We start from the raw sequence: 27,231 nt of genomic DNA on the forward strand, positions 1-27,231 counted from the left end.
TTATGGTGTTCCTTGCTGCTCTACTGGATGATTGTCCTGCCCAACACTGGTGTGATGGCCATTTTCAAATGCTTGAGTCTCAATGACTCCCATGGCGTTCTCCTTGCATCCAAAAGCATATTTCTGTGATAGATCAGATTTGTATAATTCTTGAAGTTGACAAATCCTTATCCTTGGCTTATGATTTCTCCTGCTTTTTGCTTCTGGAATATACAGGTCTTCCCTTGTGGTGTTCCAGCCATGCCTATGGTGACCATGTACTGTGGTCACACTTGATCAGAGTTGTGATGTTGTTTTAGCTTATTACTCTTTCAGCCTGAATCACTGCACTGTTAAAAGTTTCACCTTTTTTTGTAACAAGGATTTTTTGGTGGGACTCACAATCCTTGATGTCTGGTCGAGTCAGCAACTTAACCCAGATCGGGAGCCACTCCCACAGACCACAACCTTGCAACCTGCACCTTTGCTTTGGAGCTGCTGATTGCCCTGGTCTAGCGCTTTTCCTGTCTGGTCTAGAATGCTTTGTGTCATCCATTGAAATATTCTTGTGTAGAGTCTTGCCACGAGTTTTATGGGGTTCACTGTTGTCAGCGGTCATCAATGTCTGTTCCTTTTCTGGATCATGTTTTTCTTTCCCCAGGTTTCTCCGGTTTTTTTTTTGACACCATTCTAAGTGTTGCCACATGTTGTACGTGGGTCCCTTCCAATGTGAATTAGCCAAGTGTGGAGTAGGATATTCACCTTTCTGACCCAACTCTTGCTGACTAAACAACATTATGAATTGCATTGCAACAAATTTGAGATTGCTAGGAATGGAGGGTTTGAGTGATAGTCATAGATGTACAGCACGGAAACTGACCCTTCGGTCCAACTCGTCCATGCCGACCAAATACCCCAACCCATTCTAGTCCTGCCTGCCAGCACGTGGCCCATATCCTTCTAAACCCTTCTTATTCATATACCCATCTAGATGCCTTTGAAATGTTGCAATTGTACCAGCCTCCCCCACTTCCTCTGGCAGCTTATTCGATACAGGTACCATCCTCTGCATGAAAATGTTGCCCCTTCGGTCTCTTTTATATCTTTCCATCTGACCCTAAACCTATGCCCTCTAGTTTGGACTCTCATACTCCAGGGAAAAGACCTTGTCTACTTATCCTATCCATGCCCCTCATGATTTTACAAACCTCAATAAGGTCACCTCTTAGTCTCCAATGCTCCAGGGAAAACATCCCCAGCCTATTCAACCTCTCTTTAGCTCAAATCCTCCAACCCTGGCAACATCCTTGTAAATCTTTACTGAACCCTTTCAAGTTTCACAACATCCTTCCGCTAGGAAGGAGACCAGAATTGCATGCAATATTCCAACAGTGGCCTAACCAATGTCCTGTACAGTCGCAACATGGTCTCCCAACTCCTGTACTCAATACTCTGACCAATAAAGGAAAGTGTACCAAATGCCACCTTCACTATTCTATCTATCTGTCCACTTTCAAGGAGCTATGAACCTGAACTCCAAGGTCTGTTTGTTCAGCAGCACTCCTAGGACCTTAGCAGGATTTATACACTTAATGGTAAGACTTGATTTCCCAAAATGCAGCACCTCGCATTTATCTAAATTCAACACCATCTGCCACCTCTCAGCCCATTGGCCCATCTGATCAAGAACCTGTTGTAATCTGAGGTAACCTTCTTAGCTGTCCATAACACCTCCAATTTTGGTGTCATCAGCAAACTTACTAACTATACCTCTTATGCTCACATCCAAATCATTTATATAAATGATGAAAAGTAGAGGATCCTTGTGGCACTCCACTGGTCACAGGCCTCCACTCTGGAAAAACAACCTTCGACCACCACCTGCTGTCTTTTACCTTTGAGCCAGTTCTGTATCCAAATGGCGCGTTTTCCATGGAAAACATGACATCTAACCTCGCTCACCAGTCTGCCATGGAGGACCTTGTCAAACGTCTTACTGAAGTCCATATCTACTGCTCTGCCCTTATCAATCCCCTTTGTAACAACTTCAATCCAGTTTGAGACATGATTTCCCATGCACAAAGCCATGTTGACTATCCCAAATCAGTCCTTGCCTTTCCAAATACATGTATATCCTATCCCTCAGGACTCCCTCCAACAACTTACCCACCATCAATGTCAGGCTCACTGGTCTACAGTTCCTTGGCTTGTCCTTACCATCTTTCTTAAACAGTGGTGCCACGTTATCCAACCTCCAGTCTTCCAGCGCCTCACCTGTGACTATCGATGATACAAATATCTTTAGCAAGAGGCCCAGCAGTCAATTCCCACAGATGTCTAGTCTACACCTGATCAGGTCCTGGGGATTTATCCACTTTTATGCGTTTCAAGACATCCAGCACTTTCTCCTCTGTAATATGGATGTTTTTCAAGATGTCATCTATTTCCTGACATTCTATACCTTCCATGTCCTTTTCCACAATAAATACTCATGTAGTACCTGCTCCATTTTCTGTGGCTCCACACAAAGCCCGCCTTGCTGTTCTTTGAGGGGCCCTATTCGCTCCCTAGTTCCCTTTTTTGTCCTTAATATATTTGTAAAAACCCTTTGGATTCTCCTTTAACTCTAATTGCCAAAGCTATCTTGTGTCCCCTTTTGGCCCTCTTGATTTCTGTTAAATATATCCCTAGTCTTGTAAAGGTTCACTTGATCTATCCTGTCTATACCTGATATATGCTTCCTTCCCTTTAAGGAGAGGCTGGATAGGTTGGGTCTTTTTTTCACTGAAGTGTAGAAGGTTGTGTGGTGACCTTTTTTATAGAGGTCTATAAAATCATAAAGGGCATGGATAGGGGGCATGGCAGGTGCTGTTTATCTGGAGTGGGGATTGTCGAGACAAGGGTGCTTATTTTTAAAGTGAGAGGAGAAAGATTTAAAGACATGAGGGGCAATTTTTTTCTCAGTTTGGATGGATGTGGGTCAATTACAGGCAGGTGGGACCAATTTAGTTTGGGAACATGATTAGTATGGACTAGTTGGACCAAAGGATCTGTTTCTCTGCTGAATAACTCTATGGTTCTATAACTGCATACTGCATTACTGTAACCTCTAAAATGAATATGACCTACTTTACCACTGAGGCTATTGAAACACCCTAGCCCTAAATCCACCTCCTATAAACTCTTGTTTTATTCTAACCAAGATCCTGTTTTATCGTCATAATGGGTGGTTCTTATTGAAATCAGTTAGGTATCAACCCTTTCAGAACCAGGTAAAATGGCTGATTCCTTCTCTGAAATGAACCAAATGGCTGGTTACAATAATCAGTGAGTATCAGATTTCCATCACTGAGGCTATGTTTGTGTTCCAGAGTTTTACTATTTTGAACATAAATTCCTCCAGCCGCTATGATGGAGTTTCCTCCCATGTCCCCAGGCTCACTGGATTACAGCACTAATCTTGTGATACTGCCTCAGTACTACCTTAATTTACTTGGTGAGAATAATTACAGTATTTTACAAATAAAAGCAGAGAATGCTGGAGCAGGTCTGTCAGCTTTGGAGTGTGAAACAACTGTTTACATTTTGAGTCCTACATGACTGCTCCTTGGAAATCCTAGAATTAGAAGCAGAGTTGTGACCAGTGCAGAAGGAAACCATTCAGTAAATTCTGTGCTGTGAGAGTATTGATTTAGTGCTAATCTCCTGCCTTCTTCTTGCAAAATTGTAACTTGTTTCTATTTAAATAATCTTGCAATGCACTATTGAACACCTCAATTGAACCTGCTTCCCTCTCGCTACCAGCCAATGCATTCCTAACCTGAACGTCTCGTGTGAAGAACACATCCTCTGTTTTGCTGGAGTAATTTTTTTACTTTAGTCCTTAGTGTTAAATAATTGATATGTGTGCTGCCTAATATTTATTTATGCTAATAAAATAGTGAGGGGAATATAGTCATACAGCATGGAACCATTCTCTTTGGTACAACTAGCCCACGTCAATAATGTTCTCAACTAAACTAGTCCTACTGCCTGCATTCAGCCCATATACTACAAACGTTTCCTATTCATGTAGTAAGCTAAATGTCTTTTAAACGTTGTAACTATACCCGACTCCACCACTTTCCCTGGCAGTTTATTCCACACCCACCACTCCCTGTATAAAAGACTGGCACTTCATGTTCTTTTTTAAATCTTTCTCCTCTCTCCTGTAAAAGCCTAATTTTGAACTCATCCACCTTGGGGAGAAGACCTTTGCTATTCACCTTGTCTATGCCCCTCATGATTTTATGCATTTATACAAGGTCATCCCTCAACCTACTGTGCTCCAATGAGAAAAGGCCTAGCTTATCCAGCCTGTTTGTATAACTCAAGCCTTCCATTCCTGGCAATGTCCTGGTGAATCTTCACAGAGCCCTCTCCAGTTTAATAAAATCCTTCCTAGAACATAGTGACCTGGACTGGACACAGTACTCCAGAAGATGCCTCACCAATGTCCTGTACAACCTCAACATGATGTCCCATTTCTTATACTCAAAGGTCTGAGCAATGAACGCAAACGTGCTAAATGCTTTCTAAACCACCCTACCTGTGACGTAAATTTCAAAGAATTAAGTACCTGAACGCCTAGCTCTCTGTTCTACGACACTACCCAAGGCCTGACCTTGTTTGTTTTACCAAAATACAATACCTCATATTTATCCAAATTAAACTCCGACTGCCACTCATGCCATTTGACCCAGTTAATCAAGATCTCCATGTAATCTTAGTTAACCTTCTTCACTGTCCACTATACCATCATACCACCAATTTCAGTGTCTTCCACTAACCTTGCCTCCTATATTCTCCTCCAAATCATTTATATTACTGACAAACAAAAGTGGACCTAGTACCGATCCTTGTGGAACACCACTGGTCACAGGCCTCCCAATCGGAAAAACAACCTTCCACCATCGCCTTCAGTTTCCTACTGTAATGCCAACTTTGTATCCAATTAGCAAGCTCATTCTGAATCCCATGTGATTTACTTAAGATTACCCACAGTGTGGACACAGGCCCTTCAGCCCTACAAGTCCACACCAACCCTCCAAAGAGTGACCCATTTCCCTCTGACTAATGCACCTAACACTGGGCAATTTAGCATAGCCAATTCACCTGGTCTGCAAGTCTTTGGACTGTGGGAGGAAACTGGAGCACCCGGAGGAAACTCACACAGACACCAAGACTGTGCAAACTCCACACAGTCACCCGAGGCTGGAATCGAACCTGGGACCCTGGTGCTGAGGCAGCAGTGCTAACAACTGAGCCACCGTGCTGCTAATTCATCTACCATACAGGGCCTTATCAAAGGCTTTGCTAAGGCCAAGTAAACAACATCTACTTCTCTGCCCTCATCGATCTTTTTTTTTTAGAACATTACAGAGCAGTACAGGCTCCTCGATCCTTAGTCATCTTGGTTACTTCCTCAAAAAAAACTCAGTCAAGTTTGTGAAACATAGTTTCCTTCACACAAAACCATGCTGACTGTCTCTAATCATTCCTTGTCTCTCCAAATGCATGTAAATATTATCTTTCTGAATCACCTTAGCCACCACTGATGCCCGACTCTCGGGTCTGTAGTTCCCAAGCTTCTCCTTTAGCCTTTCTTAAATAAAGGCATAACATTAGCCACCGTCCAGTCCTTTGGCACCACATCGGTGGTTTTAGGTGATAAAAATATTTCTGCTAGAGCCCCCACAATTTCCTCCCTAACTTCCCACAACGTCCTGAGATACATTTGATCAGGTCCCAGAGATTTGTTTAGGCTGATCCAGTATTGATTGTTTTACATAATCGGGCAAAATCAAAATTGCCCCTAATAAATTTAAAGTTAATAAACTTAACCAGAACATGAGGGCTGCCTAATAAACAAGAAACATTCAACGTCCACATATGTTGCACAGGGAAATAAGTTATTTGTTAGACACTCTGTTTCCTTTGATTTTTAAAAAAATAGATACCAGTCTTCTGAATTTTCCCCTCATTGCTATCTGAGCTTTATTTCATGTGATGTTTAATGTCTACATACCCATCTCCTCAGGATTTATGGCACACTTTACCCATACTAACAGTTTTTTTTAAATTTTGTAGCAGCCCACGGCCTTGATATGAACCTCCTTTCCAGTTCACAATGGTTGGGCAGAGGGTAAGAGGAGCTAAGCTATCCAAAGTGTAGAGTGGGAGACAACTCTCATATTGAGACTTGCTGTCATTTTAATGGTGCTAAGTTGTTGTATAGGTCCCATTTGAGGGGTGGGGGAAGGACTCTGACTGCTCCTGGGATGCTGCTTGACCTGCTGTGCTTTTCCAGCAACACCATCTCAACACTGATCTCCAGCACCTGCAGACCTCACTGTCTCCTAGGGCACTTTCTTCACATATCTAAGTCAGCCTACCACAGTGTAATGATTTAGGAGTCAGATTTAGATTTCACACATTAACCATGTGACCCTGGCTTGGCAAACCCAGTGGTGAAACCGAACCAGGAGCTGTCGATTAGCTCCCACATCGAACTTATTCTGTTTTTGAAGTAGGAGCAGGAATGCTGTGCACAGATGGTCAAGAAAATCCCAGTTTCGCCTCTGCTGATCGGAGTCTCTCACTCTCTCGCTGAGATCTCTGGCTTTCCCCTTACCCCACAACCCCCCATGCTACAACCCACATCTCCAGTCAGATCACCCACAACTCCAACTTTGCTGGTTCCCCATATCCTCCTCATCTCCCTGTAAATAATCATGCCCTGTATTTCACACCTGCTTCTCCTGTACCCAAAGGGAGCCTCTGAAGGAGGTTACTGGTAAACATTCTTCTCTTCCTGAATCTCTTGTAAATGTGACTCACTTTTAGTGAAGTGCCAGCAAATGGCTGCACCCATTGGTGTATGGAGGGGTTAACCTACCACCTGCTGGTGACCTTATAGAATTGCAAGATGTTCTTTGTTGAATAATCTCTTAGGGGAATAATCCAAATAAACAAACTGACCAAATGATTCCCAGACAACAAAGTAACAATAAGGTTTCAGTTCTTGTAATTTTTACTTTAAGACCATCAGTACAAATTTATGAGCAGCACAGTGGCTCAGTGGTTAGCTCTAGGTTCGATTCCTGCCTCAGGCGACTCTGTGTAGAGTTTACAAATTCTCCCCGTGTCTGTGTGGGTTTCCTCCAGGTGATCTGGTTTCCTCCCACAATCCAAAGGTCAGATGAACTGGCCATGCTAAACTGTCCATAGTGTTAGGTGCATTAGTCAGGGGCAAATATAGGGTAGGGGAATGGTCTGGGTTGGTTACTCTTTGGCGAGTCGGTGTGGACTTGTTGGGCCAAAAGGAATCTAATCTAAAATTAAACAAGGTTGACAGGTAAATGATACTTAAAATAAAAGGACAAATTTCACTTTGGCCAGTATAACAAAGATCTGTCTGTAAGGCCACAAACACCCACGTCACTCACCATAGACATGTATTATTTCATAGCTATACAGTTCCACTGTCGCCAGCTCTTTCTTCATGCACAGTGGGTCAGGAGACCTATCCAGTATCAGCTTTCACCTTCAGGTTTTACAGGTACAATTATCATAAAAACATAGAAAATAGTCAGTCTTTTGATATGATCCTGGCTGATCATCCAATTCAGTACCCTTCTCCTGCTTTCTCCACATACCCTCTGTCCCTTTAACCTTACAAACCATATCTTTGCCTTGAAAACATTCAATATTTTTACCTCAACTACTTTCTGTAGCAAAGCTTTCTACAAGCTCACCCCTCTGAGTGAAGATATTTCTCCTCACCTCAGTCCTAAATGGCCTACACTGTATCCTTAGACCGTGATCTTGGAGTGTGAACTCCCCAGTCATTGGGAATATCCTTCCTGCATTTATCCTGGCTGGTCCTGTCAGGATTTTGTAAATTCTGATTTTTGTAAATTTTGTAAATTCTCAGTTTTTTTTCGAACCTCAAGTGAATATGGTCCTAACCAATTCAATCTCTCAGCTTATATCAGTCCTTCCATCCCAGGAAGTAGCTTGGTAAACCCCTTTATTGGACTTCCTTCATAATCAGAACCACCCTCCTCAGATAAGGAGACCAAAACTGCACTAATACTCCATGTGTGGTCTCACCAAGCCCCTCTACAATTGCAGCAAGACAAGACTGCTCCTGTACTCAAATTCTCTGGCTACGAAAACCAACATACCATTTACTTTCTTCACTGCCTGCTGCATCTGCATGCTTACTTTCAGCACAAGGCACTTTTATGAGCCTTCTGTCCCTCTTGTCAGTGTCCTGACAGGTGTTGCTTTTCAGAGTTTCTTTCTGAGTAACTAACCAATAAACCCTGTTAATGGTTTGGTCCCATCTCGAAAACACCCAGCTCTTTAGGGTCTCTGAGTTAGTCACACATTTCCCAGCTATTACACATGTTTAGCCAACTCTGCATAGTATTTACAAGAATCCACTGAATAGAAAAAGAACTCTCCATTTCTGAGAAGGCCCCAAATTTTCGCCACATAGGAGAAGTTGAGTGTCCGTTGGAATTGTTATAAGTAGATATTTTTAAAAACTCACTGGGAATTTCAATTTGCCAAAGAGCTGTCAAAATTGCCATAGAGATCTATCAAGATATTTAAAACTCCAGGTATGTAAATATTTATAATAGCCTTTCATTTCACAGTTTGATTGACAAATGCAGTTTTTGACTCATTGGTGTGGGACTAAGGATTATAACATTCTTTGGTTTTAAATATTTGTGTTTATAACTCTTTTATTGAGACACAGGAATTTAACCAAATAACTGGTAGACATTGTCTAGATGGATTTCAGTAAAGCCATGAATAAGATTCCAAATTTCTAGGCTGCTCAAGAAGGTTAGATTGCATGGAATCCAGGGGAAGCTGGCAAATTGGATGCACAATTGGTTTGATGGTGGGAAGCAGAGGGTAATAGTGGAAGGATGCTTGTCGGACTGGAGACCTGTGACTAGTGAAGCACCTCAGAGGTTGGTTCTAGGCCCGTTACTGTTTGTTATCTATATTGATGATTTGGATGAGAATGTACAAGGCATGATTAGTGAATTTACAGATGACACTAAAATAGGTGGTATTGTGGACAGAGAGGCAGGTTATCAGAAATTGCAGCAGGACCTTGATCAGCTGGGGAAATGGGCTGAGAAATAGCAAGTGGAGTCCAATATAAACAAGTGTGAGGTCTTGTATTTTGGAAAGTCAAGTCAGGGTAGGAGTTTCATGGTGAATGGTAGGGCCTTAAGGAGTGTAGTTTCACAACATCTTTCCTTGAGTAGGGAGACCAGAATTGCACGCAGTATTTTAAAAAGTGGCTTAACCGATGTCCTGTACACCTGCAACATGACCTCCCAGTTCCTACGCTCAGTGCACTGACCAATAAAGGCAAGTATGCCAAATGCTTTCTTCTCTATTCTGTCTACCTGAGATTCCACTTTCAAGGAACTATGAACCTGCACTTCAGGGACTCTTTCTTCAGCAACACTCCCCAGGACCTTACCATTAAGTGTATAAGTCCTGCCTTGATTTGCTTTTCCAAAATCCACCTCACGTTTATCTAAATGAAACTCCATCTGCCACTTCTCGACCCATTGGCCCATCTGATCAAGATCCAGTTGTGCTCTGAGGTAATCTTCGCTGACCACCACACCTCTAATTTTGGTGTCCTCTGCAAATTTACTAACAGTATCCCTTATATTCACATCCAAATCATTTATATAAATGACAAAAAGCAGTTGATCCAATGCTGATCCCTGCAGTACCCTGCTGGTCATAGATCTCCAGTAGGAAAAGCAACCCTCCACTGCCACCCTGTCTCCTATCTTCTAGCCATTATTTTTATCCAGATGGCTACTTCTCCCTGTATTCTGTGAACTAACCTTTTTAACCAGTCTTCATGCAGAACATTGCCAAATGCCTTACTGAAGTCCCATGAACAATATTCACCGCTCTGCCTTCCTCAATCCACTTCGTTATTTCTTCAGAAAATATTGTGCCAATATCTTAATGGTCTGTACCATCACATATTATATTGGTAACAATGCACTGCTAGTCTCCAGGTACAATGCAAATTCCAGCTACAACTTACAATGTACGCACCAGCACTGTAAATTATTATTTCAAATTATAATTTCACAGGACTCCATTCATACTTCAAATTCAGAGTCGCGAATGAGGTCTGGAAAAACACAGCAGGTCAGGCAGCATCCGAGGAGCAGGAGAATCGATGTTTCGAGCATAAGCCGTTCATAAGGAGATGATGCTTATGTCAGAAATCAGGCTTACGCCCGAAACATCGATTCTCCTGCTCCTCGGATGCTGCCTGACCTGTGCTTTTCCAGCACCACACTCGCATCCCTGACCTCCAGCATCTGCAGTCCTCACTTTCTCCTTGCTTCAAATTTACTTTGGTCTAACTAGTGTGGTGAAGCCTGGAGTATAAAGAAATAATAGCTAAGAGTCTGTCATCAGTGATCCTAGATCATGTGGAGCAGCGATCTGAGGGAAGAAGGTTGTGATTGCACACTTCTGTGAATAGTTATTACTTGCATCAGTCTACTTTCCAGTCCCCACCTGTCAAAAGGATTCAGAATCCATTTGGAATACAAAGACAAAATCTGTCATAAAGCAGTGTTATCTAGTTGCTGCCTTTTCAGCTGCCTGATATCAGACTAGCAATAAGTTACTGTTATACTGTACAAAATACAGCTCCAAGTAGTTTTTATTGAAGACATTTGTTATATGAACAACGTAGTGGAAATTTTGTCCCTCTGCCACAATAATGTGCTGTTGTCAAGACACGATCACTCACTTCAAATGCCGATTTTTGTCTTTGCTTCAACTATTGTAGCCAGGACCCGAATCTGATTTAATCATTCTGTTCTGTTGTGTGTTTGTAATGAGAATTGTTCTGAACAAAGCTTCAATTTGAACATGTCATGGTTGGACTGTGTAAGTTTAGACAGTGAAGCACCAGGGTCAGATTTCCATTGTGTTTTGTTTTTATTAAGAATTATATTGGGGATATCATTATAACATCAGTACACTGATCCATTGCATTAGGCAGCGCATCCTGCACTCATTTAAACAAACAGAAGAAAGAGAGACCGATTCACCCAGTGTTACTGCACCGAACTATACTAATATGCCAACAAGAAAGTAGCTTTTTTTTCTTTTGTTATATCGTTAGCTTAACAATTGTTAAAATTTATTCTGTCTGATTTGTCTTGATTGTGTAAATTTTAAATTTGTAAATTTTTCATTAGATATAAGATTAGGAATAAGATTAGATATTGGTGAAAGCACAAAGCAGGTGCTAGTGAATCAGTATCCTGACATGGGGACATAAAACAGGTTTCTGGTTCACTATTGTCCATATTTCACATTTTCCAGAAGACCTATTTCTCTCCCTCTGTTGATAAACAAGTAATCAATGCAGAATACTGTCCAACTTTTACTGAGAACTCTTGCTCGTGGAATTTCATCGCGTTCAGGTGAGCAGTTAGAGGTTTCACCATTAGCAGGTGGGTGAGACTCTGCTCACGCTTGTTGGCAGGTGGGTCTTGTTTGGATCAGAATTTAGATCCCAGAAAACAAGGGCCCATGCTCCAATCCAGACGAGTCACGTTGCTGTGAGAGCTGCACTTAGTAGCTAGACACGTCTGTTGCAATTTTATACAGAAGAGAACAGAAAAACAATTAGTGATGGGATTAGTTTGAAATTAAAGAAAGTGTATGTCCCCTCACTGCTCCTGAAGCGCCCCCCCCCCCCCCCAACCACCATTCCTATACATTGTATCTGAGCTTAACGCACAGACGATAAGCACGTGGACTCAGGGTGATTCCGAATTTGGATTCAGTGTAGTTTGGTCTTGGCTCATTTTCTGGGAGATGGAATGTGCACTGTTGGACCATGGAGGTGAAGAACAGGAAGAATTCAGTCTTTGCCAGCTGCTCCCCCAGGCACACACGGCGACCTGCAGAGAGAGGAGCAAAGAATGGTCAAGTCAGCAGGTGAGAGGTCGGAAGGTCACTGTGGGGTTACACTGAATTAAACAACGAATGGCCACTGTCTTAAATACCTAATGTCCCACTGATAGCATCCCACCCCATCTTACACTCAGTGAATCAACTTTTTACAACAGCACATAAATATTGTTTTTTATTCAGTAAATATCAAAAGAACACTTTCAAAACTCCGTCACCCATAAGAGGATTTGAAGATTGACGTTAATTTATGTGGTAATTTATGGGATTTTCCATATCCTCATTGAGGTAAACCCTATATTAAGATGTGGCTGGATAGCATTAGAAACCTGCAGCTGTGTATTTCAGTACGGTTAATGCTTCCTCGAATTGTACGTTACCTGCAGAGAATGGGATGAAGGCTTCTGGTTTCACAAAGCTCCCCTCTGAGTTGAGGAAGTAACCCAGATTAAACTGGTGTGGAGTCGACCAAATATTCTCATCAAACAAGGCGGAGGACAGATTTGGGATGATTGTTGTTCCCTACATCATTAAAATAGAGACACATGAGTCAAGAATATGGTTGTAACCAGCCATCGGAGCAATAAGGGGCAGGTCACCCCTGTATTCGAAAAAAGGTATCGACCCACCTGGGCTAAGGAATACTTATTCCCTGTTGCAGACGTTTGTATCTCTTGTCATAGAACAGCTTTCAGACCATACTTTGGGATCAAGATCAGTACTGGCACAGTTTTCTGGACAGTGAAGTGTGTGTTTCTAGTTTATCGGACGGAGAAATGCTACAATTTCAACCCCCTCTAATAGCTCTTGCTCAGCTCCCAATCAACAAGAGGCCTCTTTTCATCATCGTATCTACCTGTTTCCATGAAGTTAAAAATCTCAACCAGGTTATAGTCCAACAGGTTTACTTGGAAGTACAAGCTGTGACACATCTAGGATAAAGGAAAAATAGCTGAGACCACCTGATGTTGGGAATTACTACATTAATGATATTGGTTTTTACAGAAGCCTAACTTTTGAAGCAATAGGGAACAGTCCTACTAACACAGAACCTTCGTATTTTCTATTTCTGAACCCAGGTACTGTACAATAATGAATGTTCATAATTAACTATAAGAATTGTAGAATTTTACTTCAGATTTCTGAGAACTACATACTTAAAATGAATGCCAGACAATACCTTAGGGATTGTGTAACCTATGACCTCTGTATCTCTATGTTTGATGAGGAAGTGAATTTGGAACGATATTTCCCAAGCGTTGGGTTTCATGGATAACAGCATTAGTGTACGGCATTTCCTCACCGGTCTTCCAAAATTGGCTTTCTCTCCTTCCCAATTACACTCTCAATCTCTCCTGCACTTTAGCTACAGAAACAGAAGAACAACAGATTTTAAATGCAAGTCCTAAGAAATAGTTACAATGTTTCGCAATGTCATAATGTCCCAAGAGATACCCCACTAATAGAGCACTTAGTGAAGTCTGGTCATTATTGTCATCAGAAAATGCAGTCCCAGTTTGTGGCAGTAAGGTCACACAAACATTAATTAAATAAATACCAGATAGTTTGGCTAAGTGAATTTAAAAAAAAGAATATTCAAAACCCTATTTTGCTGATTGTAGGATTACTGCAGTCAGTGTCAAAAGCATAAAATGATTAATTGTCCCATTACTTCTAAATCAATTAACATTGTCCTTTTAAACAAACACAGAATGCTGGAGAAACTTAGCAGGCTTAGCAGCATTTGTGGACAGAGAAATAGAGTTAATGTTTTGAATCCAATATTATACTTTTTCAGAACTCTATTTTCCTCTTCCCTGTCTCACTTAATAGCAGTGTTTCCATCTCAGTTCCCACTGGAATCTCTGTCCTTCCTGCTTCCACATTCCAGAATGGTAACTGTGGCCCTGTCAGGTATTGGAAGCCTATTTGTACTTACACTACAAATTAGGATACAGCACCATAAAGAGCAGACCCCAGCGCAGGGTGGTGGAGGTGGTCTCAGTACCCGCAGCAAAGACATCAAAAAGTGTCCCTAACAAATTTTGGTTTCCATGAAACTTGTTTGAGGTTCATGTTTCATTTGAAATCCAAATACAAAATAAATCAGTGATTTAAGGTGTGGAATTATATACAGAAGTGAGCACAGTGATAAACTATTTGCCATGATATGTATGTCAATTGATACAACTATTCAACTAGTTCTATTTCCCTTGTCTTTTCCTGTTGCTGTGGAATACATCTGTCCACCTTACATTTCAAAGTTACTGTTAAATCTGCTTTCACATCCCCACCCCCCACCCTGCCATCCAGGCATTGCCTTGACATGAGTATGATTTAGCAGCAGAAAGAAGTATTTTACCTATCGCTTTACATGTGTTATCTCTGGTTACTGTTTCTTTTACTACAGGGAACAGTATCTCCATTATTATTCTGTCCAAACATTTCATAATTTTGAACATTTCCTGATAACCTTCTCTGCAGTCAGGAGAACAGATTCAGCTTTTCAAATCTCTCCACAAAACTGAAGTCAGGCATCCCTAGTACTAACCAGGTACATTCCTTCTACAACTTTCAAATGAGCTGACATGCATCCTAAAGTGTGATGTTCAGAACTGATGTTTTCTACTTATCTAAAAGTTCTTACTTTCCTGTTTGTTCTATCCGTACCTCTGACATTTTTTCCCTTTTTGATCAGATTTATTTTTGAAAATGATTATTGGATCTGCTATGCCCATCGTTTCAGGCAGTGCACTTCAGAAAATGTGCTGTGTAATAAAATATTCCTCTATCTTCTGGCTTCCTCAGTGGAAGTATACGTATCCCATGATAACCCACTCTCCTACTAGTGGATACAGTCTTTCTCTCTGTGTGCCCTCAAAAAGTAGTAGATTTTAAAAGAATCTCTAGTGACCAATTTAACAGAATTGCGTAATCAGATTGCAATTTTTCAGACTTTTACTGCAACAAACAAAATAAAAGTAATATTGACTAGCATTACGTAGTGGGCCACTAATACTCTAATCCACAGAAACCTTTAATATCTTCAACATGACTGATAACTTCCACATTGCGTATATATGTTTTACAGCATGTTTTTTACAGCATTGTATATTTATAGGAAACCGTCTGTACTTACTCCAAGCATCCAATGGGCGTTCATCTCCCATTACATTGAGTCATAATACAGAGTGTCCATCAAAAGATGCTTCCCTTGTTCTTTGAGAATTTCCAAACTGACTACCAGTAGTGAAACCCACTTCAATGTGTTTATTGAAAAGATAAACAGCTACCTATGTTTCTAGAAAAGTGACCCTGTTCATCACTGCCTTGAACCATTTATAATGTCAGTAATATCCTTAGTTAACACATTCTTAAATAAAGCACCTTTTATAAGGGGTATCACTTCAGTCACCACCATAAGTGCATAGGCTAACCCACATCTTTAAGAACATTAGTTTGTCAACTATTCAGGTGTTTGGCTTAGACTTTCTTTATAAGCATAAATATTAAAACAACTGCATTGTGGAGTTAAAGCTCAGATACTGTGTTAAACTCTGTTGTTCGTCACAAAAACTAATCAAACCAAGTTCAGTTTTCTAACCTAGGCCATGAAAAACTGTAAACTCTATATAACACAAGAAAGAAGATTTGCTACAAGAATGGTGAAAAGCATATCCAACAGCAACAAAACAATCTCTCATCTGGAAGAGAATTGAAATTCCAAGAACTTGTATAAACTGAGAGGTAAATCCTAATTGCCACATGAGATTGGGTGCAAAAGGTAATATATAATATAATATAATACTGTCACTATAATACTGTCATAAATGAAATGTGAAGTGAGTATTACTTGTACTGGATATAATAAGTTAGTTGCTGGAGTGTTATATAGTGTTATATGTTCCATATGAACATGCATGTTAGGAGCAGGAGTAGGCTATTCTATCATGTTAGACAGTTCCGTCATTCAGTAAGATCCTAGCTTGTCTGATTTGAGACCACAGCTTGACCTGGACACCCCTGACTTCTTTGTTAGTTGAGGATTTATGCTATCTGTGAATCCCAGATTCCTTCAGAGTATAGGTTTTCTCGCGAAACAAAATGGAGAGTGATTGAAAATTACACTGGCCATAGCTTGAACTGAAATAATCCCATCTCAAGCAGTCCAAATCTGGTTATAAAATGTCCATCAACTGCGAAGGAAGTAAAACCCTCACACGCTAACCCTCACCCAATTTCAGTTAAACGGTTGAGAAATTGGTGTACACGGTGCACAGAGGAGGTAAATCAGTAACAATTATCTGAAAACGATAAAGGGAATTTCCTTGGAATTTACGCACCTTTTTGCATTTTTAAATTCTTTGTTTAAAAATCCAGCCTCTTCCACAATTCGTGTCTCTAGAGATTTCTTCCCCAGCCCAAAGTTCCTCAGTGTCAAAAGTGAAAACTTCCTCTGCTCTTTCCACCAATGGCCATATTTTGCAAAGACGATGCCTGTGGGGGTACAATGTCAGAGGGATTTCTTCATATTATTTTCTATTTCACTTGTTAAGATGCATTTTAAAAACAAGGGAACTGATTAGGTTTATAAAATGTTTGTAGGAGTCAAATTACAAGCTTTACTTTGTAAGTCAAGTAAACATAGCACAGAATCTTCCAGAAGCCGGAGGGATTGGGCTCTGGTGAGACATGGACAGAATTCGGCAACAAGTACAGTGAGCTTTATCTCCCCATCAAGATTATCTCACTCCACCTTTCACACTTCTGATAAACATTGTGGTGAGATTCTCACTGGGCAGTGATGAGTTACCAGTTAACGGTCATTATTGAATGCTTCCACCTTACGAAACACTCAAAGCAAGAAAACCCGACCTGGAAGTCCGAGCCGGTTGATTTAGCTCACCACCTGCTCCATGTTGGACTCTGAGGGAAAAAAAACATCTTTGGGCACTGGCCACACCATCCCACATTGGTATCCAACGTGCCAGCCTGTGAGAAAACCCAGGACACTTCTCTGATGTACTTATAAGATGCTTCTATCCTTCAGTGCTGCATGTTAAGCTGCATTAGTAACTCTCATTGTAAGGCAACAGCAAGGACACTGCACTCAGGACCATATATCCAGCTAATGGACTGGCCCATGGAGACAGTAGTGCTGCAAGGTGAAAAGAAGAAGGTGCGTTGATTGTCAAGAAATATGAGGAAAGTCAATTAGGAACATAGACGTAGAGCCAAAAAAGGTGACAATTCAGTTCAAATAATACCACCCCTCTACCCTGCCCCAGGTCCAATACTGTTTCTGAAGCTTTCTACACAGATATCTTCTCCTGCCCGTTTAAACAAATCTTCATATATTGCTAAGTTTGGTCAATCAGCAAAATCTTCTGATTTCTTCACCAGAGCCTGTTTGAGAGCTTCATAGTCATTTAGTATCACTGTGTTTGTCCATCCAAGCTGTATGCTCACCACGCTGCCATATTCCTTCCACAGCTTAAAAATAAAGAACAGAATTAAGTGGAGGAAAAATTGAAGCCTGTTATTTTTGGTTTGATATTGTATCTGACCTATGTAATCGATGTTGATCAGAAATACTGCAATTTGAAATGATTTCATATTTAATCTCTTAGTATTATTCTGTGCTGTGGCCCAACTAGTGCAGGGCTTCAGCTCCTGTGCCATTGTGTGTACGGTCAGAAGTGTGGGACTGGCTTCTTCATCAGCACTGATTTGATTTCATTGGGTAATCACCAATGCCAACCAACTGAGAGTGGCAGTGTCTCAGTGGTTAGCACTGCTGCCTCGGGGCATCAGGGACTTGGGTTTGATTTCTACTCTCAGGCAACAGTGTGGAGTTTGCACATTGGTTACCACTTAACAAAGTGGTGAGTTTCATTTTGTCCTCAGGTGCCTGTTTCACTGTTGGCTCTTTCTCTACTGGAACTTTCCCTCATTGGGCCCTTTTTTTGGTGCAAGGCCAGGGTTCAAATCCCACCTGCTCCAGAAATGTATAATAACATCTCTGAACTGGCTAATTAGAAAAATAATGTCGAATCATGAATCAGATAAAATGTCATTATCTCAACGATGCAGCTAATGGATAGTAAAATATCTGAAAGTTGGTAAGGTAACATGTCACATAAAATTGTAACATTGGAAGGACCCTCGAAGCACAGTAATAGTGTCCCTCTCTTTGAACTAGGAGGCCTTGGTTCAAGTCGCATATGTTCCAGAAAACAGGCTAATGAGGAAAATAGCTAAAATTATAGCATTATAATACACATAGGCAGAAGTCCCCTTGAGTCTGTTTTGCCATTCACTAAGAGGATCTGTTCCAGCAAGACATTACCATTTTGAAACTATGCTCGGCTGTCCTACCAGAAGACAGGCTTAACCCATCTGATTACTGGAATGAGGATGTGAGAATTCTCAGTCTGTCCCACACTGATGCTTGTGATACTTAAAATCCTCACTGTCTTGTATCCATCCTCTGTCCTTGGATTTTGAAAATCATGTAATTAGCTAAAACTGACTCTGTAGCCCTGGTTACCTATTATTCAGCCTGCTGAGTGTGAGCATTGGGATTATACTGGGTTGCCTGAGAATGAAAAAAGTTGTGATGTTGGAAAGGTACAGCAGATCAGACAGTATCCGAGGAGGAGGAGAATTGACATTTCGGGTAAGGGCTCTTGCCTGAAACATAGATTCTCCTGCTCCTTGGATGCTGCCTGACCTGTTGTGCTTTTCCAGCACCACGCTCTCGATTCTGATCTCTAGCATCTGAAGTCCTCACTTTCTTCTAGTTGAGAATGAATAAAGCATAGTCACTTTCCAATAGCATGAATAGCAGGGATAGTCTGGTATCACTGACTATCTGGATATTAAGGGAATCCAGAGCAGGAATTGATGGGGTCTGTGTCCTCATCAGAGATTTGTGGCCTATCATCTAGTCAGATCACGGGGACCACAACACACCTAGTCATACTTGAGCTGATATCAAATGGGATGCTGGCTGATGGTTAGAACAGGGATAATAAGAGGTGGCTGGGCTGAGAGAGATGAATCACTCAGGCTGCAGGTGGCTCAGTGGTTTGCACTGCTGCTTCTCTGTGCCAGGCACCTAGGTTCATTTGTATCTTTGCACAACAGTGTGGAGTTTGCACATTCTCCCCATGCTTGTGTAAATTTCCTCTGGGTGCTCCGGTTTCCTCCCACAATCCAAAGGTGCACAGATTAGGTAGATTGGTCATGTCATTAGTGTCCAGGGATGTGCAGGTTAGGTGGGTAAGCTGGAAATGCAGTTACAGGGATAGAGTAGAGGGGTGGATCTGGGGCGATGCTCTTTGGTGAGTTGATGTGGACTCTGGGTGAATGACCTGCTTCCATACTATGCTGAGGAATCAATTGGGTGGGTTGATCAAGCGGAGGGTGAAAGAATGATCCAACAATGGCTCCCATCTGGTACTCATGCAGCAGACTGAGGCAGGAGCAATGACACTTGGGAATCTCATTCAAGACAAAGTTAAGTCTAGGCCTAGGATAGTGATAAGATGAAAGACACATTACAGATTCTGACCCTTGACTGCCTTCCAGAATGTACAGGAATGTCCTCCAATTTGCAGGTAGTACAGTACGATGGATTGAGGATTGGTTAATTGACAGGAAACAAACAGCATGGATAAACAAGGCATGTTCAAGTTGACAGGCTGTGATCGTGGAGTATCTCAAGATCAGCGCTGTGACCTCAGCTCTTTGCAATCTTTCTTAATCATTTAGATGAAAGTTTGTCTATGATACAAAAGTGAGAAGACACCGAGAGGGCAAGGTCAGATAGATGGGTTAAGTGGGCAGATGGAGTATGATGTATGGAGGTATGAGGGGATTCAATCTTGTAAAAGGTTTGGTGATGTTGAGAGTCAGGAGTGTAGCTGAAAATGTGTTGCTGGAAAAGCGCAGCAGGTCAGGCAGCATCCAAGGAACAGGAGAATCAACATTTCGGGCATAAGCCCTTCTTCAAGGAAAAAGTGGGGGGTGGGGCTTCCCTCCAGATCCTCCGCTCCACGCTTGCAGCCATGCGCCGCTACCTACATTCCCTGCAGTCAGCCCTCCCACAGCTCAGGACAACACACTCTCAGACCTGTAAAGGACCTCTACTGTTCTTCATCCACAGAAGAATCCATACACTAAACAAACAGTTCTTCCTAGCCATATCGGAAATTAAAGATAGTAAGTACCAAAAACTTTCATGTACTTACCCCCACACTCTGGGTTCCTCAACTGTTCCAGAATGTTCCATCGGCCTCTGAAATCAGTCAGGCGCTATTAACCACGCGGCCGCTACAGCGCCCACGGCAGCAACTGCTGCCGCGGACCATGACGTCACTTCCGCCCCCACCGACCTCGCAGCCTCCGCGAACGCCGCCCAGACAACTGCCTCCACGATCGGCAGGAAGACCATCGCCAACAGATTTGCGGCCTCTGCGGCTGTCGAGAATAACACTCTGTCGTCGCCACAGCCACTTCCGCCCCCTGGGTTGCCGCCGCCGCAGCCACTTCCACCCCCAGTGACATCACTAACCTGAACGACCACAGCGCCGCATGTGTCTCTGCCCCCACGCCGATCTCCGTCACCACGCTTAACTCCACCCCCACGCCGATCTCTCTCTCCATGCCTAACCCCGCCGATCTCCATCACCACGTCTAACCCCGCCCCCACATCGATCTCCTTCACCACACCCAACTCCGCCCCCATGCCGATCTCCCTCCCCACCCCCAATCCCAGCCCCACACCACATCCTAGCTCCCAGCCTTGCTGTGTTTTCACCATCCCTCCACATCTACCCCTCTCTGAGGATGAAAGATCAGTCCTCAGCAGAGGCCTCATCTTCATTCCCCTACGCTCTCGGATTAACGAGTTCAACATGCGGCGTGACATCGAACAATTCTTCCGCCACCTTCGCCTCCGCGCCTACATCTCCAACCAAGATTCTCGCCCACCCTCTGACGACCCTTTCTCCCGCCTCCAACGCATCTCATCCACCTGGACACCCCGTGCTGGCCTCTTACCTGCCCTCGATCTTTTCATAGCCAACTGCCGCCACGACGTTAACCGCCTCAACTTCTCCACCCCTCTCACCCACTCCAAGCTCTCACCCTTGGAACGTGCAGCCCTCCACTCCCTCCGTTCCAACCCCAACCTCACTATCAAACCAGTAGACAAGAGAGGCGTGGTGGTAGTTTGGCGCACCGACCTTTACACCGCTGAGGCTAAATGCCAGCTCGCAGACACCACCTCCTACTGCCCTCTTGACCATGACCCCACCTCCCACCAACAAACCATCATCTCCCAGACCATCCAGAACCTCATCACCTCAGGGGATCTCCCATCCACCGCCTCCAACCTCATAGTCCCACAACCCCGCACCGCCCGTTTCTACCTCCTGCCCAAAATCCACAAACCTGACTGCCCCGGCTGACCCATTGTCTCAGCCTACTCCTGCCCCACCGAACTCCTCTCTGCATACCTCGACACGGTCCTGTCCCCCTTAGTCCAAGAACTCCCCACCTATGTTCGGGATACAACCCCGCCCTCCACCTCCTCCATGATTTTCGCACAATCACCATCATGAGAACAGATTATCTGATTATTAGCACTTTTGGCTGCCAAGTGTTCTCCATTCTGCCCGTCATTCCACTTCCCAATGCAGTAAAGTCATTTGTGACATTCTGAAGTCATGAAAGGCACTTTATAAACAGCAATCTTTCTTTCTGTTTGGTCTTTTAATATCCTTTTTATTCTAATTCTCTCTGCATTTTGTATATTTTCATTTATTTGCAACTTTATTCTGGACCTGGCATTTCCTGAATAAAATACATTTATATCATTATGAGCAGGTTGAGCCAATTCCCATTGGAATTTTGAAACATAAGGTGAATATTCACAGGATCGTTCCGTTGGTGGGAGAGCCTTAATTGAGGGACAAAGCTTCAAAATAAGAATCCCATTTAAGACTGGACTGAGATGAGGAGAAACTTCTCTTGGAAATTGTTAGTTTGTGGAATTGTTTTCATCAGAGAGCAGTGTTCAATGAATACGAACAAGGCTGAGTTAGATAAATTCCTGAGCAACAGGGGAGTTAAGTGTTGTGGGCAACAGGCAGGAAACTGGAGATATGGCCACAATCTGATCTTATTGATTAACCAAGCAGGCATTAGCATTTAAACACAAAACTCCTACTTCTTGTGCATGAATCAAAATTGTTAATGTTTAACTTGGATTATAAATAAATGATTCAGCAAGAGCATAATCTCATGCATAGTTGAGAATCTTTGATCATACTGATTAGCCTACAATGAAAATTATAATGAGATAGATAGTCTTTAAACTACTGACATATCTATCAGCAATTCTGCCAATGATACATTGTATTGTTAGATAAGAGAATAGATTTTAATCTTTACTGCTTTTGACAATAACACCAATTACTGGCAATAACTGGATCTAAAACAGAGAGTAAAGTCTTGCTGAGGAGAATCACATGCTCATTGACAGAACCAGCTTGATCTTGCTTTCTTATCATGGGATTTGAGTATTGCAAGTTATTCCATTTTGGGCCAAGGCCATATGAAATCTGAAGCTGAGTGCCCCTGGTGGAACACAAATGGAGCATCATCGAGTGGTTGTGGCTGATTAAGTATCACTTTCAAAGGCATTTTCAACCACTTTGATGGAAAATAAACTGATGAAGAGGTCGGTGGTTGGATTAGATCTGTCCTACGTTTTGTGGATGAGACATACTTGGATAATTTTCCACATTGTTGGAAAGATGCCAGTGTTTCAACTGTACCAGAACAGCTTGGCCAGGGACCCAACAAGTTTTGGAGCACAGGTTTTTGGAAATAAGATAAAAGTTGTGAAGTTGTCAGGGCCCATAGCCTTTGCAATATCCAGTGAGCTCTGCCTTTTCTTAATATCATGTGAAGTGAATAGCATTGGCTGAAGACTGGCCTCTGTGATGGGTACCTCAGGAGGAAGCCAAGATGGATCGATCGTACAGTTTGTCAAATACTTCAACCTTTCACGAATGGGTTGTGATTAAAGTTAGAGATGTTCTTTGAACTTCCTCCTCCTATTAGTTTATTTTTAATTGTCCAGCACCATTCTATCTGGATATAACAGGAATGAAAAGCTTTAATGTGATCATTTGGATATGGAATTGCTCAGTCTTATCTGCAGCATGCTGGTCCGCTTCTTTGGAACATTTTCAGTCCCAAGTGTATCATCAGGCAAACAAGTAGGGGGCAAAATACTGAAGGAGAAACACATCTCTGTTTTGCTATTTTTTTTTTCAAATGTAAATTTAACAAAATAATGATTTTATGGTTTGTGATCTTCCCTGGAAATGAATTTGTCATTATATTGAAATGGCTGACTTAGATATTCTGGATAATGGCCTGACTGGAGGAGATACTTAACTGAAATATTAAAATAAGGATCCTTTCCTTTTCCCAAATTGAATCTTAGCTTTTTGTTGATTGTTAAGCCCACTTGCTTGGCTTCAATGGCCTGGAACAAGACTGCAAATCTTTATTGAAAGTGTCTTTCAGATTTTACTAAGTTTTTGGATAGATTTTCAGATGCCAGGGGGCTTGCAGGATACTTTTTGCTGTCTTGACTGCTGTATCCAAATTAAATGCCCACATACACTGACTTTAACAAATCAGTGTGAATCCCAGTTATCTGTGGAACAAGTATGGAGTGATGTGACAACTTCCTATCAACATCCTCCTCCATTTTTTTTTTGAAAGGCAGAGAAGAGTGAGGAATCAGTGGTCAGTAGAGTGTGCTTCCACTGAAACTTTATCAGATGCTCCATCATTACGGTGCCTGCAGTGTTCATGTCAAATACTCCATGCAGGTTGGACCCTGCAATATTTTCCCAGATGACCACTCTTGGCATCTTGTGGTACATGCCACATTTACCAGTGTGTGGTACTAGGTAAGGGACTTTTTGAGATAGGCCACGTCTACCAAACCTCCTTCACCTTTTGCTTTATCTTGAGCCTATCTAGTGATTAGTGGTAGAGGAGATATCATTGTACAATATCTACAGAAGAAGTTTATTGCATGGTAGCAATAAGACGACTATATTTGGTCTGGTATAATCACCAGGACCTTAGGGAGCTGCTACAGGTACACCAGCTTCTTCCAAAAGCTTGAGTAGAATTTCTTGTCTCCACACGTAGACTGTGTGACATCAATAAAATGAGTAAAGGCAATGTAACATGGACATAAACCCCTTCAGAACTATTCTCTTATTGTCAGTGTGGAGGAGTCTGTTCATAGTAAATAGGCTCAATGGCACACAGTCAAATCGACTGAAAGTAAGTTGCACATCAACTTCTGACACAATTTTTCCTTTTGATCATTTCTTGTGCCTTTTCAGGTCTCTCCTTACCTGGTCACATTATTTCCAGCAGCGTACCTCATGAAATCTACCTGCTAAAGGGCACAACAATTTGCAACAACAAGTTGTAATCATGACGTAATGAAATGGCCTGAGGTGTTTCCGATGAGACTAACATTTAGCCATGTAAACCACAAGAAATTATAGAATCATTAACACAGTCCAGTCCATCATGCAAATCAGCCTTCCATCCATTGATTCTGTCTATACTTCCCGCTGCCTCAGGAAAGCAGCCAATAAAGTCAAAGACCCCTCCCACCCTGGTTACACATTTTTCCACCTCTCTTTATCAGACAGAAGTTACAAAAGTGTGAGAAAACATACCTAACAGGTTCAAGAACAGCTTCTTCCCCACTGCTGTTAGACTTTTGAACAGACCTCTCAAATATTAAAGTTGATCCCTCTCTCTGCACCTTCTCATGTAGTAAATAAAGGGTGACTAGATGATGGGACCCAGCCTCTCTGCAGTTACTTCACATATAAATTTGAAGAATGTTTCTGCTTATTGCAGGGTTAGAATATAAGAATAGAGGTGTTTTACAGTTGAACAAAGAATTGATGTGTCCACTCAGAAATACTTTTGTGTGTGCAGTTCTGGTTTCCTTATTTAAAATGGATATAATTACATTAGAAGCAGTTCAGGAAAAAGCTCTCACACCTGATTCTTAGGGAGAAACTGTTATCTTCTGAGGAAGGGTTGAAGTGCATGGGCATGCATCCATTGGAGTTTAGAAGAATGTGATGATCTTTTGAAACATAATTTCCTGAGGGGACTTGACTGGGATGGATACTGAAAGGATGTCTGTCCTTGTGGGAAGAGACTCAAATGGGGGACTCCTTTTTAAAATAAAGGGGCTTCAACTTAAGACTGAGTTGAGAATTTATTTTCTCTCAGAAGATGATGAGGCTGTGAAACGTTCTTACCCGGAGAGTGGTGGTAGCAGAATCGGTGAATATTTTTAAGGCCGAGTTAGGTAGATTCTCGACTAAACAGAGAATCAAACCTTCTTAGTGTAGGAAGGAATGTGAAAGTGAGACCATAATTAAAAACTGCCATGATCTTATCAAATGGCAGAGCCGATTATAGGGAACGAATGACCTACTCTTCTTCATAGCTTGTATGATCAGACAACACAAAGATTATGACTGGCCCTATTAAAGAGAGAGTAAGTTTAGAGAGGCAAAACGCTTAGTAAACAGGATACAATAAAATATACAATGGAAAAGAGAAACAAGCAAGGTGGAAGCAGAGTAACACAGAAAAGCAATTGGAGAAACAGAGGGGGCAAGGAATTGATGTATTCTCTGTACTGAGGCCATACATTATTCAGGTTTTCACAGTCAGGATCTGGAACAATACAACTCTGAACTTAAAACATTAGACTACATTTCATTAAGAAAAACAAGATCTAAAAAAAAGTAATCAATAAAATAATCAAGTAAAGAGAAATTGCAGTAAAAGAGGACCATATGGAAAGAAAGTTAGCCAGAATTAATGGAGCAGAAAAAGGGGAAGATGGAAAAAAAAACTAACTAACAAGGAAAAAGAAATTGAGATGGTTAAGTTTGATTCACAGAATGCAGGCCTCAGCTTTAGCTTGCACCATTCATACCCTGCTATCTGACCATTTTGTACTTTAGAGCTGAAAATGTGTTGCTGGAAAAGCGCAGCAGGTCAGGCAGCATCCAAGGAACAGGAGAATCAACGTTCCGGGTATCAGCCCTTCTTCAGGAACTCTGCCCGAAACGTCGATTCTCCTGTTCCTTGGATGCTGCCTGACCTGCTGCGCTTTTCCAGCAACACATTTTCAGCTCTGATCTCCAGCATCTGCAGTCCTCACTTTCTCCTCGAACATTTTGTACTTTACCTTGGCAAACGATACGTGGGGGCTATTCAAGTCCACCTAAAGAATGTTTCCAAAGAAAGGAAAACCCTGGGGCTCAGGAGGGTAATTCTGACACTTGCGTCTCTTCATGTAGTCAAAGACCAGGACAAACACCATGAAGAACGTGGCCAGTACAGTGAATCTGTCACAAATCATAGAGAGAAACCCAGGGAACAGTGAGAGCTCTATGTTCCCCAGAGAGACCAACTCTTGTCCAGCAGCCAGAGAACAAATTCCACCCGGTCTGTCAGCTGCCAATGAGTGAGGCTGCTGCAGAGTTTTAGTGGGGGTGGCCACCCAATCTTATTTAATACTCCATACGCTATTACAGCATCAGGTGACTTTAGTTTCTATGTTCAGGGACCTATTAAAAGCTACACGGAATCAAACATTCACTATAAGCCAATCACTGTCCTGTTGTTTAACCTCAAACCTTTTATCAGGGTTTGATTAACCAGGTTTTCAATGTCACAGAATTCTTTGGGGATTTTGCAAAATCTACTTCCACACCCCAACTTGGTTCAGATTAAACTCTATACAGGACAAGGTAATTTGGAAGACTTTACTAATTTTTATGATATTCCTTTATTTGCTTTTGCAACATACAGTCATACTGTAAGGTAATTTGGCCAACTGAGTCTATGCCAACCTACACTAATCCAATGTTTTGGCACTTGGCCCATAGCCTTGAATGTTATGACACTTCAAGTGCTTATCCAAGTACATCTTAAAGGTTGTGCTATTTCCTGCCTCAACTACTCTCCCAGTCTGTGCACTCCAGACCCCACCACCCTCTGGGTAACAACATTTTCCTCAAATACCCTTTAAGCCTCTTGCCCTTCACCTTAAAACTTTGCCTC

The 27,231-nt window shown here is 42.0% G+C and overlaps 2 pseudogenes; one reads left to right on the forward strand and one right to left on the reverse strand.

Moving 5' to 3' along the window:
• Nucleotides 1-26,619, reverse strand: LOC140491191 (cytochrome P450 2D14-like; annotated as a pseudogene).
• Nucleotides 1-27,231, forward strand: part of LOC140491337 (microtubule-associated protein RP/EB family member 1 pseudogene) — a 59,631-nt pseudogene that overhangs the window by 3,606 nt on the left and 28,794 nt on the right.

This window comes from Chiloscyllium punctatum, chromosome 19 (genome assembly GCF_047496795.1).
Source record: "Chiloscyllium punctatum isolate Juve2018m chromosome 19, sChiPun1.3, whole genome shotgun sequence".
Taxonomy (NCBI): Eukaryota; Metazoa; Chordata; class Chondrichthyes; order Orectolobiformes; family Hemiscylliidae; genus Chiloscyllium; species Chiloscyllium punctatum.